This window comes from Alnus glutinosa, chromosome 1 (genome assembly GCF_958979055.1).
Source record: "Alnus glutinosa chromosome 1, dhAlnGlut1.1, whole genome shotgun sequence".
NCBI lineage: Eukaryota > Viridiplantae > Streptophyta > Magnoliopsida > Fagales > Betulaceae > Alnus > Alnus glutinosa.
In genome coordinates this window covers 21563930-21577551 of record NC_084886.1, presented here as the reverse complement: position 1 = coordinate 21577551, position 13622 = coordinate 21563930, and the positions used below count along the sequence as shown (strand labels likewise).

The 13622-nt window shown below is 37.8% G+C and overlaps 3 long non-coding RNA genes across 3 annotated transcripts; all 3 read right to left on the bottom strand.

Moving 5' to 3' along the window:
- Window positions 1-719: 719 nt before the first annotated feature.
- On the bottom strand, window positions 720-1622 carry LOC133876907 (uncharacterized). Its single transcript, XR_009901623.1, has 2 exons — window positions 1589-1622; window positions 720-893 (listed from the first exon to the last, which is right to left on the bottom strand). It is a non-coding gene; the product is annotated as an uncharacterized LOC133876907 (long non-coding RNA).
- Window positions 1623-6548: 4926 nt separating this feature from the next.
- Window positions 6549-7451, bottom strand: LOC133876902 (uncharacterized). Its single transcript, XR_009901622.1, has 2 exons — window positions 7418-7451; window positions 6549-6722 (listed from the first exon to the last, which is right to left on the bottom strand). It is a non-coding gene; the product is annotated as an uncharacterized LOC133876902 (long non-coding RNA).
- Window positions 7452-12378: 4927 nt separating this feature from the next.
- Window positions 12379-13281, bottom strand: LOC133876914 (uncharacterized). Its single transcript, XR_009901624.1, has 2 exons — window positions 13248-13281; window positions 12379-12552 (listed from the first exon to the last, which is right to left on the bottom strand). It is a non-coding gene; the product is annotated as an uncharacterized LOC133876914 (long non-coding RNA).
- Between the last annotated feature and the right edge of the window lie 341 nt (window positions 13282-13622).

The following is a 13622-nucleotide window of genomic DNA, read 5'->3' as shown; positions in this document are numbered from 1 at the left end:
TAATTTAAAGGATAATGGATGCTAAAACCTAGGTCTGCATTATGGGAGTACTAACACGTAAAAATTAGAAAGTGTCGCCAAGGCAGTTACATTAAAACCACTATAAAAGATAAGCTTGATCAAGGTAAAAGTGGCTTTTGGCCCTTAGTTCAAAACTTCTATTTAGAGTATTTCTTTTTCCTTTTTCAAGCACCACTGATTTAAGCATCATATTTATCTCCCACTAACATCTCTGGTAGGTTCCATTCCTTACTTTCTCTCATTTTTGCTGGTGCAATTTGTTCAATATTCGGTACAAGAAAACTATTCTAAGCGAAATAAAATTAAAAAAAAACTATATATAGGCTTGTTTGCTAATATTTTTTACGCCTACTTTTTGCTTTTTAGCAAAGAAAAATAAAATGATCAACACAACTCAACATATAAAATAGTCACAAAATACTTCAAACTACTTTCACATTTATATCACATCGCAATAGAAAATAAATAAATAAATAAATAAATAAAACACCATGTAGTACTGTCTCCATCCCGGCCATCCTCATCTTCATCTACACTTTCAATGAAATAATCTTTCTTACATTGTCTGGATTGTCTCTGTAACGCCCCAAATTTGAACCAGCAAATTCGTAAGCAGAAACCTCCGGTTTCCACGTGACGTTACTACCTCAGAGATAAACTCTCGCAGCGGAAGATATAATTTATCCAACAGGCTTGAATTAAATAACACATCAAAGCTTTATTGAGTGATAAACGTAATTAAAGTATTACATTTCAAATTGATACAAGAATTCACTACAATCATCAACTACATTATCGAACAGTTCTAATTCCTGTAATGTTAACAAACTCCTATCCTTGAGCTTTATACACTTTCGTACCTGCAACATGGGCTATACCGCCCATATATAAATACATGGGTCAGTCAACTGCTTTCAATAATGATAAGATTACTGATTTAATTAAAAGTATGCGATGCAACAATGTGTAGTGCAACAATATGAGAACAATTATAAACACTTATGCCAAGGACTCAAACTCCGAAATCTCTATTCTTTCTACGGGCTTTTCACTGAGGGTCCTTTCTTAAGGCCTCAGTCCTGGGTTGTCTATCCCTCTCAGAGTACCAAACCCACATACTAGGGTTGTCTATCTCTCACAGGGCCTCAAATCCCACAAAAATCCATGGATGTCTATCTCTCTCAGAGCCTCAAACCCACCAACTGGGTTGTCTATCTCTCTCAGAGCTTCAAAACCGAGGATGTGTATCTTTCCTAAATCCATGGATGTCTATCTCTCTCAGAGCCTCAAACCCACCAACTGGGTTGTCTATCTCTCTCAGAGCTTCAAAGCCGAGGATGTCTATCGCTCCTAAATCTAAGAATGTCTATCCCTCAGAGCTTCAAACCCACCAACTGGGTTGTCTATCCCTCTCAGGGCTTCCTATCTGTCTCTATGCCTTAATACTAAAACATGTCATATTACAACCAATATGCTCCAAACAAGTTGCATACTATTAAATAAAACAGATATCAAAACATTATGGAAAGCTCCACTTGATCATTCTGAGTGAGTAAGGAATACTCACAGTCCTTTTTGTATAATCTCTCAGTTCTTCATCTGCAGTAAATATATATATATATATACGCATAGAATGTTAATATCTTTACTCATAAATCTTAATTTCTATTTAAATAATTAGGTACCATTATCTTTTAAAGATTTATATTAATTATCATTATAGAATTCATTATACATAATATCCAACATTGTTTATCGAAAGAATACCACAATTACTCCAAAATAGCTTGCTTAGCCATGATGACAAAACCCCAAAAATAGGACGTACAATCAATGGGTTCAACAATGACCTATACTTACAACCAAACTCAATACCCTTTCAAAACTTCTCGGTCATTCATGATTACTAGGGAATCATATTTTATTACTTTTGAAAACAACCATAGTTCTAGAACATCACATAACCGGTCATCAAGAAACACATACACCTAAAATATCACAGGTAACACACGGCCACTCCAAAACACCCACAGCCAACATATAATCAATTGAATCCCAAATCAGTACACACACACTATAGTCAAAACAGGGGAAATTCTTGCTAAACGTAAGTAGTAGGAATCCAAATTCCAAATCATCAATTGATCCCAGAATTTAACATAATCTGAAACAGGTACCTAAAATCAATATACATCACCGTCAATAGGAATCCAAACTCAAGATTATTAACACACCCAAATTGGCCAGCAAGACCTAATCCCACAATAATTCCAGCAACTACAATCAACATGAAAACCCATACACTGCAAACAGACCAGACACGGCCAAAGAAAACCCCAAGCTATTACTCAATCACCAAAACCAAATCAGACTAATACTAATTTATTCTAATTTAATCATCGACTTAATATTAGGAAGTCTCTTAGATAGTTACCGGAAATTCCCATCGGAATCGCGCCTCTGCCCGCCGGAAAACAGATTCGGGTTGCCGGAAGTCGTGGGTTCTGGGTTGCTGCCGAGATCTGGGATGGGCTTCTCGGCTCATGGTCACGGGCGATTCTGATTTCTGAGCTCACGGGTCACACACAAGTCACGGGTCCACGGCTTCGTCGGGTTCTGGGTTCACGGTGGAAGGCCGGCTACTGGGTCGTTCGGGTTTGGGCTTGCTGGGTTCGGGGTTCGGGCTTTTGGTTTGCACAGGTTCGTCGGGTTCACGGCTGGGTTGGTGGCTTTGATCGGGTTTTGCACTCACGCGGGGTCTTCACGGTTCGGGTTCGGTTTCACGGCGGGTCTCTGATCACAGGTCCACCGGCGGTAACCCAACGGCGGATTGGGTCCGGCTGGGTCACGGTACCACCGGATTCTGCTCCACCTCCGGTCTCTCATCTCTCCCTCAATCAATTTCTCTCTCAAATTCTGCTTCTATTTCTCATCTCATCTCATCTCTGTTTCTTACTGACTTTCTTTCTCCTGGTCCCTCATCTCACTCTCAATTCTCAACTCTCAACTCACTCTCTCGATCTCTCACTCACTGCTGTGTCTCGGTCTTAAAAGAAGGAATAAAGAAAGAGGGAGAAGGGTGCCATTATTACAGCAGCAGAGATGAACTGCTTTGTAGCTGTCTGAGTGAAGACAGGCTAGCATTGCATTGTTTAAGCACCGAGAAGGACGATCGTGCTGAAGAAAATATATTAGAACCAAAGTGGAGGCAGGCTGTGTTTTTAATAAACTGAGTGGAGGAATCGGAACAACGTGCGACTGCTGAAATGATTTAAATAGGTTTAAATGGAATAAAACGTAAGAATGACGTAGGAGACGGCTAACGATTTTAGCAGATTGTGTTTTAAAAACCGGGTCTTTTAATATAAGCTGTCTCATAAAAATATTATTCTAAATCCGTTTATAATCTAGTTTATGTCATAATTAATGATATTTTATTCTTATCTGTCTATTTTTAAAAAATGTGTTTAAAAATCTGGGGCGCTACATTCCTCCCCCCTTAATGGAATTTCGTCCCCGAAATTCGTAAACTATGCTTCGCATAAAGTTTACCTAATGGAAGATTTAGATTTCTAATTCTTAAGTCTAGCGTCACAGATTTTTATGTGAAGCATCTAATTTATTAGACATGAAATTTAAACAAGTATACTGCACCGTGTGATAGTTATCAAATATAATATTTTAAGCTCATTATAACAAGAAGTATAATAGATCAAACAAATGTGTAGCTTGAAGAAGGGAAAATATTCATTTCTCATTATAGGAAAATCTCTCGTACAACAAATCACTTTTATGAGGATGTTTTCTGATAATCTTGGTGGAAAGCTTGCCAAATGAGAACATGGAAGCCTCGAAGGAGAGGAAGGTGGGGAAGGTGAAGAAAGCAAAGAAGTCAAGGCAAGCAATCCGGAAAGGATATGAGTGCGGTACTCATATCGTAGTGCTCTCTCTCTTCTGTCATAGATCACCATCACTGGATTGAGGATAGATGTGAGGAACGTCCGGGTTGACAAGACGGAAGAGAAGGTCTTGCATGATCAAGGATAATCTTGCTTCTGGATAGTATGATCAAGAATAATCTTGCTTCTGTGTTTGCGAATCTGGTTGTGATGCTGCATTTTTCTAACTTTAGTTTGGAAAATTGGTTATGGAACTACATCTTCCTTTTCAGGAAGCGATGATGAGTTCAGATTAGAAGAAAGATTTGGCTCTCAAAGTGTGAAGGGTTGAGAGCTGAAAGGTGTGCTTTACAAGAGAGAAGACGAGTGAATTTATAGAGATTTGAGAGGAAACGGTGCAAGTGGTGCCGACAGTGTATCGTGAAACGCTCTTCCAGCTCATTCACGGGATGCCCCTCTACGACTGCTAGTTGCGGAAAATGCGGCAATGAATCCGGAAAAAGTCTTTGGGTGAATTCGGAATTCGAGAAGGTGAAAATGGTGAAAACTTGAAAAAGAAGAGAACTCGTGATTCGAGGGCTGTCTACTAGTGGTAGAGGCGGCTGCGCTCAGAATGACGTTGATTAGACTGCGTCTCGTCCACTGATTAAGTTCTCATTCCTTCCCTTCAGATCTTTCGAATAACAGCTTCATTTCTATCTTCTCTCCTTCAGATCCTTTGAGGAATATCTTCGTTTCCTGAGTTTTCTAAACATGGCTTCTTCATCCTCTCAAAATAATTTTGATCTAAATACTGCGCCTGTAGTATCAGAAATTTGGCGTCCATTGTTCTTATCTCAGAGGGGTCCTCTTCTGACTAATGACTCTGTGATGCTGAGTGATGCAGTAGCTGCATCCGTAGCTCAAGGCATCATGACTCCTCGAGATGAAAAATTATTGGCGGATAGGACTGATGTCCAAGCCATCAATGACTCTCTGGCATTCAGTATTCAGGGTGCCTCTTCTGTTTCAAATATGGCTCGACGTCTGCAAGCTCGAGGGAACGAAGTTCAAGCGTTGAAAGCTCAAATTTTGACTTTGCAGCGAAGGTATATGGGCTTTAGGCGAAGGAATTGGGTTCTACAGCAAGAAAATAGAAAACTGAAGAAGGTGGTAAATTCGTATGAGAAAGACTTGGGAAGGAGGTATGCTGATTTGGAGCAGAACACCAACCGACTCCGAGAACAGCATAAGGATCTTTTGCTTGCAGTCCAGAACCTTAGGGTTTTCCGTCCAGAAACTTAGCCAGGTATTCTATTTGATCTAGCAATTCTTTATTTACAAAAATAAATAACTAACTGCAGTATTATAAAATACCTGCAGGTATAAGCATACCAGTATTCTCCGGAAATGGTGCAGAAAAGGTCCTGTTTTGCAAGTCTATTTTTTTTTTTTTTTTTTTTTTTTTTTTGAATCAAAAGTAGTTCATTTGTAAGACAATAATTATTCTTTTACGCACCGTTCTTATTATCTAATATGTCTGTAATCCTTTGAACTAATTATTTCTACTCGATCTTTTACTAAGGTGTAATTTTTATATGGTACTATGTTCTTCTTTCTATTTCTGCATAATTACTATTATCCTCAAATTTCATTAGATTAAATCCTTAGTATTACTCCAATTTAGTTATGCAGTCAATCAATACTTAAATTTGCTAATCATAAACTTATCCATCAAGTAAGGATTTCTAAGAGAATCAATAAATCACATAATCAAGATTTTATTTAACTTAAGCTCTAGAAAACCTCAATAATATATAAACTTCTCTTAAAGTTCATCAGATGCATAGGAAAAACAATCTCTCCATTAATCATCAAATCATTTGATTAACTAATTTCCTCAACATATAAAATTAGTAATTTACGCTTTATACACCTATCTTCAAAAGATACCAGATTTGGAATAATAGATACTCATTAATCATAGCATACCTTTCCTTACATTCTAGGGTTAATTGGATAGACCTCAAAGCCTCAAAATTTATCTCTGATCCTTAGGTTATCCTTATTATGGTTATGGGAAAGTTGTATCTCTAAGCACATGAAATATCTATAGAGTGATTTATAAATTTACTAACTTAATATCCATAAATTATTTCAACAGATTAAACATTTGGATTCTGTAATCTATATCTCTAAAAAGAAACATTTATGACTATACCTCAAAATAATACTAGATATCAAATCATCTTAATTCTGAAATTACTTCTATTTACATACCTCTGGTTTCTTATCCCCTTACGCTAGGATCATCATCAAGGTGGAAGGTTTCTGCACTAAAATACATCACACAAAGTATTTTATAAAAATGGTTTACACCTATAGCTCTTGTGTTATTCTTAGACATCTAGGGTCAAGTCTTAAGGTCCTCAGAGCAAACTGCTCTGACACCATACTATAACTTACCCAAGTTACAGTATGACACTGAATGTTCACTAGGTCGCAGAACAACTGCTCTGATACCATACTGTAACGCCCCGAATTTGAACCAGCAAATTCGTAAGCAGAAACCTCCGGTTTCCACGTGACGTTACTACCTCAGAGATAAACTCTCGCAGCGGAAGATATAATTTATCCAACAGGCTTGAATTAAATAACACATCAAAGCTTTATTGAGTGATAAACGTAATTAAAGTATTACATTTCAAATTGATACAAGAATTCACTACAATCATCAACTACATTATCGAACAGTTCTAATTCCTGTAATGTTAACAAACTCCTATCCTTGAGCTTTATACACTTTCGTACCTGCAACATGGGCTATACCGCCCATATATAAATACATGGGTCAGTCAACTGCTTTCAATAATGATAAGATTACTGATTTAATTAAAAGTATGCGATGCAACAATGTGTAGTGCAACAATATGAGAACAATTATAAACACTTATGCCAAGGACTCAAACTCCGAAATCTCTATTCTTTCTACGGGCTTTTCACTGAGGGTCCTTTCTTAAGGCCTCAGTCCTGGGTTGTCTATCCCTCTCAGAGTACCAAACCCACATACTAGGGTTGTCTATCTCTCACAGGGCCTCAAATCCCACAAAAATCCATGGATGTCTATCTCTCTCAGAGCCTCAAACCCACCAACTGGGTTGTCTATCTCTCTCAGAGCTTCAAAACCGAGGATGTGTATCTTTCCTAAATCCATGGATGTCTATCTCTCTCAGAGCCTCAAACCCACCAACTGGGTTGTCTATCTCTCTCAGAGCTTCAAAGCCGAGGATGTCTATCGCTCCTAAATCTAAGAATGTCTATCCCTCAGAGCTTCAAACCCACCAACTGGGTTGTCTATCCCTCTCAGGGCTTCCTATCTGTCTCTATGCCTTAATACTAAAACATGTCATATTACAACCAATATGCTCCAAACAAGTTGCATACTATTAAATAAAACAGATATCAAAACATTATGGAAAGCTCCACTTGATCATTCTGAGTGAGTAAGGAATACTCACAGTCCTTTTTGTATAATCTCTCAGTTCTTCATCTGCAGTAAATATATATATATATATACGCATAGAATGTTAATATCTTTACTCATAAATCTTAATTTCTATTTAAATAATTAGGTACCATTATCTTTTAAAGATTTATATTAATTATCATTATAGAATTCATTATACATAATATCCAACATTGTTTATCGAAAGAATACCACAATTACTCCAAAATAGCTTGCTTAGCCATGATGACAAAACCCCAAAAATAGGACGTACAATCAATGGGTTCAACAATGACCTATACTTACAACCAAACTCAATACCCTTTCAAAACTTCTCGGTCATTCATGATTACTAGGGAATCATATTTTATTACTTTTGAAAACAACCATAGTTCTAGAACATCACATAACCGGTCATCAAGAAACACATACACCTAAAATATCACAGGTAACACACGGCCACTCCAAAACACCCACAGCCAACATATAATCAATTGAATCCCAAATCAGTACACACACACTATAGTCAAAACAGGGGAAATTCTTGCTAAACGTAAGTAGTAGGAATCCAAATTCCAAATCATCAATTGATCCCAGAATTTAACATAATCTGAAACAGGTACCTAAAATCAATATACATCACCGTCAATAGGAATCCAAACTCAAGATTATTAACACACCCAAATTGGCCAGCAAGACCTAATCCCACAATAATTCCAGCAACTACAATCAACATGAAAACCCATACACTGCAAACAGACCAGACACGGCCAAAGAAAACCCCAAGCTATTACTCAATCACCAAAACCAAATCAGACTAATACTAATTTATTCTAATTTAATCATCGACTTAATATTAGGAAGTCTCTTAGATAGTTACCGGAAATTCCCATCGGAATCGCGCCTCTGCCCGCCGGAAAACAGATTCGGGTTGCCGGAAGTCGTGGGTTCTGGGTTGCTGCCGAGATCTGGGATGGGCTTCTCGGCTCATGGTCACGGGCGATTCTGATTTCTGAGCTCACGGGTCACACACAAGTCACGGGTCCACGGCTTCGTCGGGTTCTGGGTTCACGGTGGAAGGCCGGCTACTGGGTCGTTCGGGTTTGGGCTTGCTGGGTTCGGGGTTCGGGCTTTTGGTTTGCACAGGTTCGTCGGGTTCACGGCTGGGTTGGTGGCTTTGATCGGGTTTTGCACTCACGCGGGGTCTTCACGGTTCGGGTTCGGTTTCACGGCGGGTCTCTGATCACAGGTCCACCGGCGGTAACCCAACGGCGGATTGGGTCCGGCTGGGTCACGGTACCACCGGATTCTGCTCCACCTCCGGTCTCTCATCTCTCCCTCAATCAATTTCTCTCTCAAATTCTGCTTCTATTTCTCATCTCATCTCATCTCTGTTTCTTACTGACTTTCTTTCTCCTGGTCCCTCATCTCACTCTCAATTCTCAACTCTCAACTCACTCTCTCGATCTCTCACTCACTGCTGTGTCTCGGTCTTAAAAGAAGGAATAAAGAAAGAGGGAGAAGGGTGCCATTATTACAGCAGCAGAGATGAACTGCTTTGTAGCTGTCTGAGTGAAGACAGGCTAGCATTGCATTGTTTAAGCACCGAGAAGGACGATCGTGCTGAAGAAAATATATTAGAACCAAAGTGGAGGCAGGCTGTGTTTTTAATAAACTGAGTGGAGGAATCGGAACAACGTGCGACTGCTGAAATGATTTAAATAGGTTTAAATGGAATAAAACGTAAGAATGACGTAGGAGACGGCTAACGATTTTAGCAGATTGTGTTTTAAAAACCGGGTCTTTTAATATAAGCTGTCTCATAAAAATATTATTCTAAATCCGTTTATAATCTAGTTTATGTCATAATTAATGATATTTTATTCTTATCTGTCTATTTTTAAAAAATGTGTTTAAAAATCTGGGGCGCTACATTCCTCCCCCCTTAATGGAATTTCGTCCCCGAAATTCGTAAACTATGCTTCGCATAAAGTTTACCTAATGGAAGATTTAGATTTCTAATTCTTAAGTCTAGCGTCACAGATTTTTATGTGAAGCATCTAATTTATTAGACATGAAATTTAAACAAGTATACTGCACCGTGTGATAGTTATCAAATATAATATTTTAAGCTCATTATAACAAGAAGTATAATAGATCAAACAAATGTGTAGCTTGAAGAAGGGAAAATATTCATTTCTCATTATAGGAAAATCTCTCGTACAACAAATCACTTTTATGAGGATGTTTTCTGATAATCTTGGTGGAAAGCTTGCCAAATGAGAACATGGAAGCCTCGAAGGAGAGGAAGGTGGGGAAGGTGAAGAAAGCAAAGAAGTCAAGGCAAGCAATCCGGAAAGGATATGAGTGCGGTACTCATATCGTAGTGCTCTCTCTCTTCTGTCATAGATCACCATCACTGGATTGAGGATAGATGTGAGGAACGTCCGGGTTGACAAGACGGAAGAGAAGGTCTTGCATGATCAAGGATAATCTTGCTTCTGGATAGTATGATCAAGAATAATCTTGCTTCTGTGTTTGCGAATCTGGTTGTGATGCTGCATTTTTCTAACTTTAGTTTGGAAAATTGGTTATGGAACTACATCTTCCTTTTCAGGAAGCGATGATGAGTTCAGATTAGAAGAAAGATTTGGCTCTCAAAGTGTGAAGGGTTGAGAGCTGAAAGGTGTGCTTTACAAGAGAGAAGACGAGTGAATTTATAGAGATTTGAGAGGAAACGGTGCAAGTGGTGCCGACAGTGTATCGTGAAACGCTCTTCCAGCTCATTCACGGGATGCCCCTCTACGACTGCTAGTTGCGGAAAATGCGGCAATGAATCCGGAAAAAGTCTTTGGGTGAATTCGGAATTCGAGAAGGTGAAAATGGTGAAAACTTGAAAAAGAAGAGAACTCGTGATTCGAGGGCTGTCTACTAGTGGTAGAGGCGGCTGCGCTCAGAATGACGTTGATTAGACTGCGTCTCGTCCACTGATTAAGTTCTCATTCCTTCCCTTCAGATCTTTCGAATAACAGCTTCATTTCTATCTTCTCTCCTTCAGATCCTTTGAGGAATATCTTCGTTTCCTGAGTTTTCTAAACATGGCTTCTTCATCCTCTCAAAATAATTTTGATCTAAATACTGCGCCTGTAGTATCAGAAATTTGGCGTCCATTGTTCTTATCTCAGAGGGGTCCTCTTCTGACTAATGACTCTGTGATGCTGAGTGATGCAGTAGCTGCATCCGTAGCTCAAGGCATCATGACTCCTCGAGATGAAAAATTATTGGCGGATAGGACTGATGTCCAAGCCATCAATGACTCTCTGGCATTCAGTATTCAGGGTGCCTCTTCTGTTTCAAATATGGCTCGACGTCTGCAAGCTCGAGGGAACGAAGTTCAAGCGTTGAAAGCTCAAATTTTGACTTTGCAGCGAAGGTATATGGGCTTTAGGCGAAGGAATTGGGTTCTACAGCAAGAAAATAGAAAACTGAAGAAGGTGGTAAATTCGTATGAGAAAGACTTGGGAAGGAGGTATGCTGATTTGGAGCAGAACACCAACCGACTCCGAGAACAGCATAAGGATCTTTTGCTTGCAGTCCAGAACCTTAGGGTTTTCCGTCCAGAAACTTAGCCAGGTATTCTATTTGATCTAGCAATTCTTTATTTACAAAAATAAATAACTAACTGCAGTATTATAAAATACCTGCAGGTATAAGCATACCAGTATTCTCCGGAAATGGTGCAGAAAAGGTCCTGTTTTGCAAGTCTATTTTTTTTTTTTTTTTTTTTTTTTTTTTTGAATCAAAAGTAGTTCATTTGTAAGACAATAATTATTCTTTTACGCACCGTTCTTATTATCTAATATGTCTGTAATCCTTTGAACTAATTATTTCTACTCGATCTTTTACTAAGGTGTAATTTTTATATGGTACTATGTTCTTCTTTCTATTTCTGCATAATTACTATTATCCTCAAATTTCATTAGATTAAATCCTTAGTATTACTCCAATTTAGTTATGCAGTCAATCAATACTTAAATTTGCTAATCATAAACTTATCCATCAAGTAAGGATTTCTAAGAGAATCAATAAATCACATAATCAAGATTTTATTTAACTTAAGCTCTAGAAAACCTCAATAATATATAAACTTCTCTTAAAGTTCATCAGATGCATAGGAAAAACAATCTCTCCATTAATCATCAAATCATTTGATTAACTAATTTCCTCAACATATAAAATTAGTAATTTACGCTTTATACACCTATCTTCAAAAGATACCAGATTTGGAATAATAGATACTCATTAATCATAGCATACCTTTCCTTACATTCTAGGGTTAATTGGATAGACCTCAAAGCCTCAAAATTTATCTCTGATCCTTAGGTTATCCTTATTATGGTTATGGGAAAGTTGTATCTCTAAGCACATGAAATATCTATAGAGTGATTTATAAATTTACTAACTTAATATCCATAAATTATTTCAACAGATTAAACATTTGGATTCTGTAATCTATATCTCTAAAAAGAAACATTTATGACTATACCTCAAAATAATACTAGATATCAAATCATCTTAATTCTGAAATTACTTCTATTTACATACCTCTGGTTTCTTATCCCCTTACGCTAGGATCATCATCAAGGTGGAAGGTTTCTGCACTAAAATACATCACACAAAGTATTTTATAAAAATGGTTTACACCTATAGCTCTTGTGTTATTCTTAGACATCTAGGGTCAAGTCTTAAGGTCCTCAGAGCAAACTGCTCTGACACCATACTATAACTTACCCAAGTTACAGTATGACACTGAATGTTCACTAGGTCGCAGAACAACTGCTCTGATACCATACTGTAACGCCCCGAATTTGAACCAGCAAATTCGTAAGCAGAAACCTCCGGTTTCCACGTGACGTTACTACCTCAGAGATAAACTCTCGCAGCGGAAGATATAATTTATCCAACAGGCTTGAATTAAATAACACATCAAAGCTTTATTGAGTGATAAACGTAATTAAAGTATTACATTTCAAATTGATACAAGAATTCACTACAATCATCAACTACATTATCGAACAGTTCTAATTCCTGTAATGTTAACAAACTCCTATCCTTGAGCTTTATACACTTTCGTACCTGCAACATGGGCTATACCGCCCATATATAAATACATGGGTCAGTCAACTGCTTTCAATAATGATAAGATTACTGATTTAATTAAAAGTATGCGATGCAACAATGTGTAGTGCAACAATATGAGAACAATTATAAACACTTATGCCAAGGACTCAAACTCCGAAATCTCTATTCTTTCTACGGGCTTTTCACTGAGGGTCCTTTCTTAAGGCCTCAGTCCTGGGTTGTCTATCCCTCTCAGAGTACCAAACCCACATACTAGGGTTGTCTATCTCTCACAGGGCCTCAAATCCCACAAAAATCCATGGATGTCTATCTCTCTCAGAGCCTCAAACCCACCAACTGGGTTGTCTATCTCTCTCAGAGCTTCAAAACCGAGGATGTGTATCTTTCCTAAATCCATGGATGTCTATCTCTCTCAGAGCCTCAAACCCACCAACTGGGTTGTCTATCTCTCTCAGAGCTTCAAAGCCGAGGATGTCTATCGCTCCTAAATCTAAGAATGTCTATCCCTCAGAGCTTCAAACCCACCAACTGGGTTGTCTATCCCTCTCAGGGCTTCCTATCTGTCTCTATGCCTTAATACTAAAACATGTCATATTACAACCAATATGCTCCAAACAAGTTGCATACTATTAAATAAAACAGATATCAAAACATTATGGAAAGCTCCACTTGATCATTCTGAGTGAGTAAGGAATACTCACAGTCCTTTTTGTATAATCTCTCAGTTCTTCATCTGCAGTAAATATATATATATATATACGCATAGAATGTTAATATCTTTACTCATAAATCTTAATTTCTATTTAAATAATTAGGTACCATTATCTTTTAAAGATTTATATTAATTATCATTATAGAATTCATTATACATAATATCCAACATTGTTTATCGAAAGAATACCACAATTACTCCAAAATAGCTTGCTTAGCCATGATGACAAAACCCCAAAAATAGGACGTACAATCAATGGGTTCAACAATGACCTATACTTACAACCAAACTCAATACCCTTTCAAAACTTCTCGGTCATTCATGATTACTAGGGAATCATATTTTATTACTTTTGAAAACAACC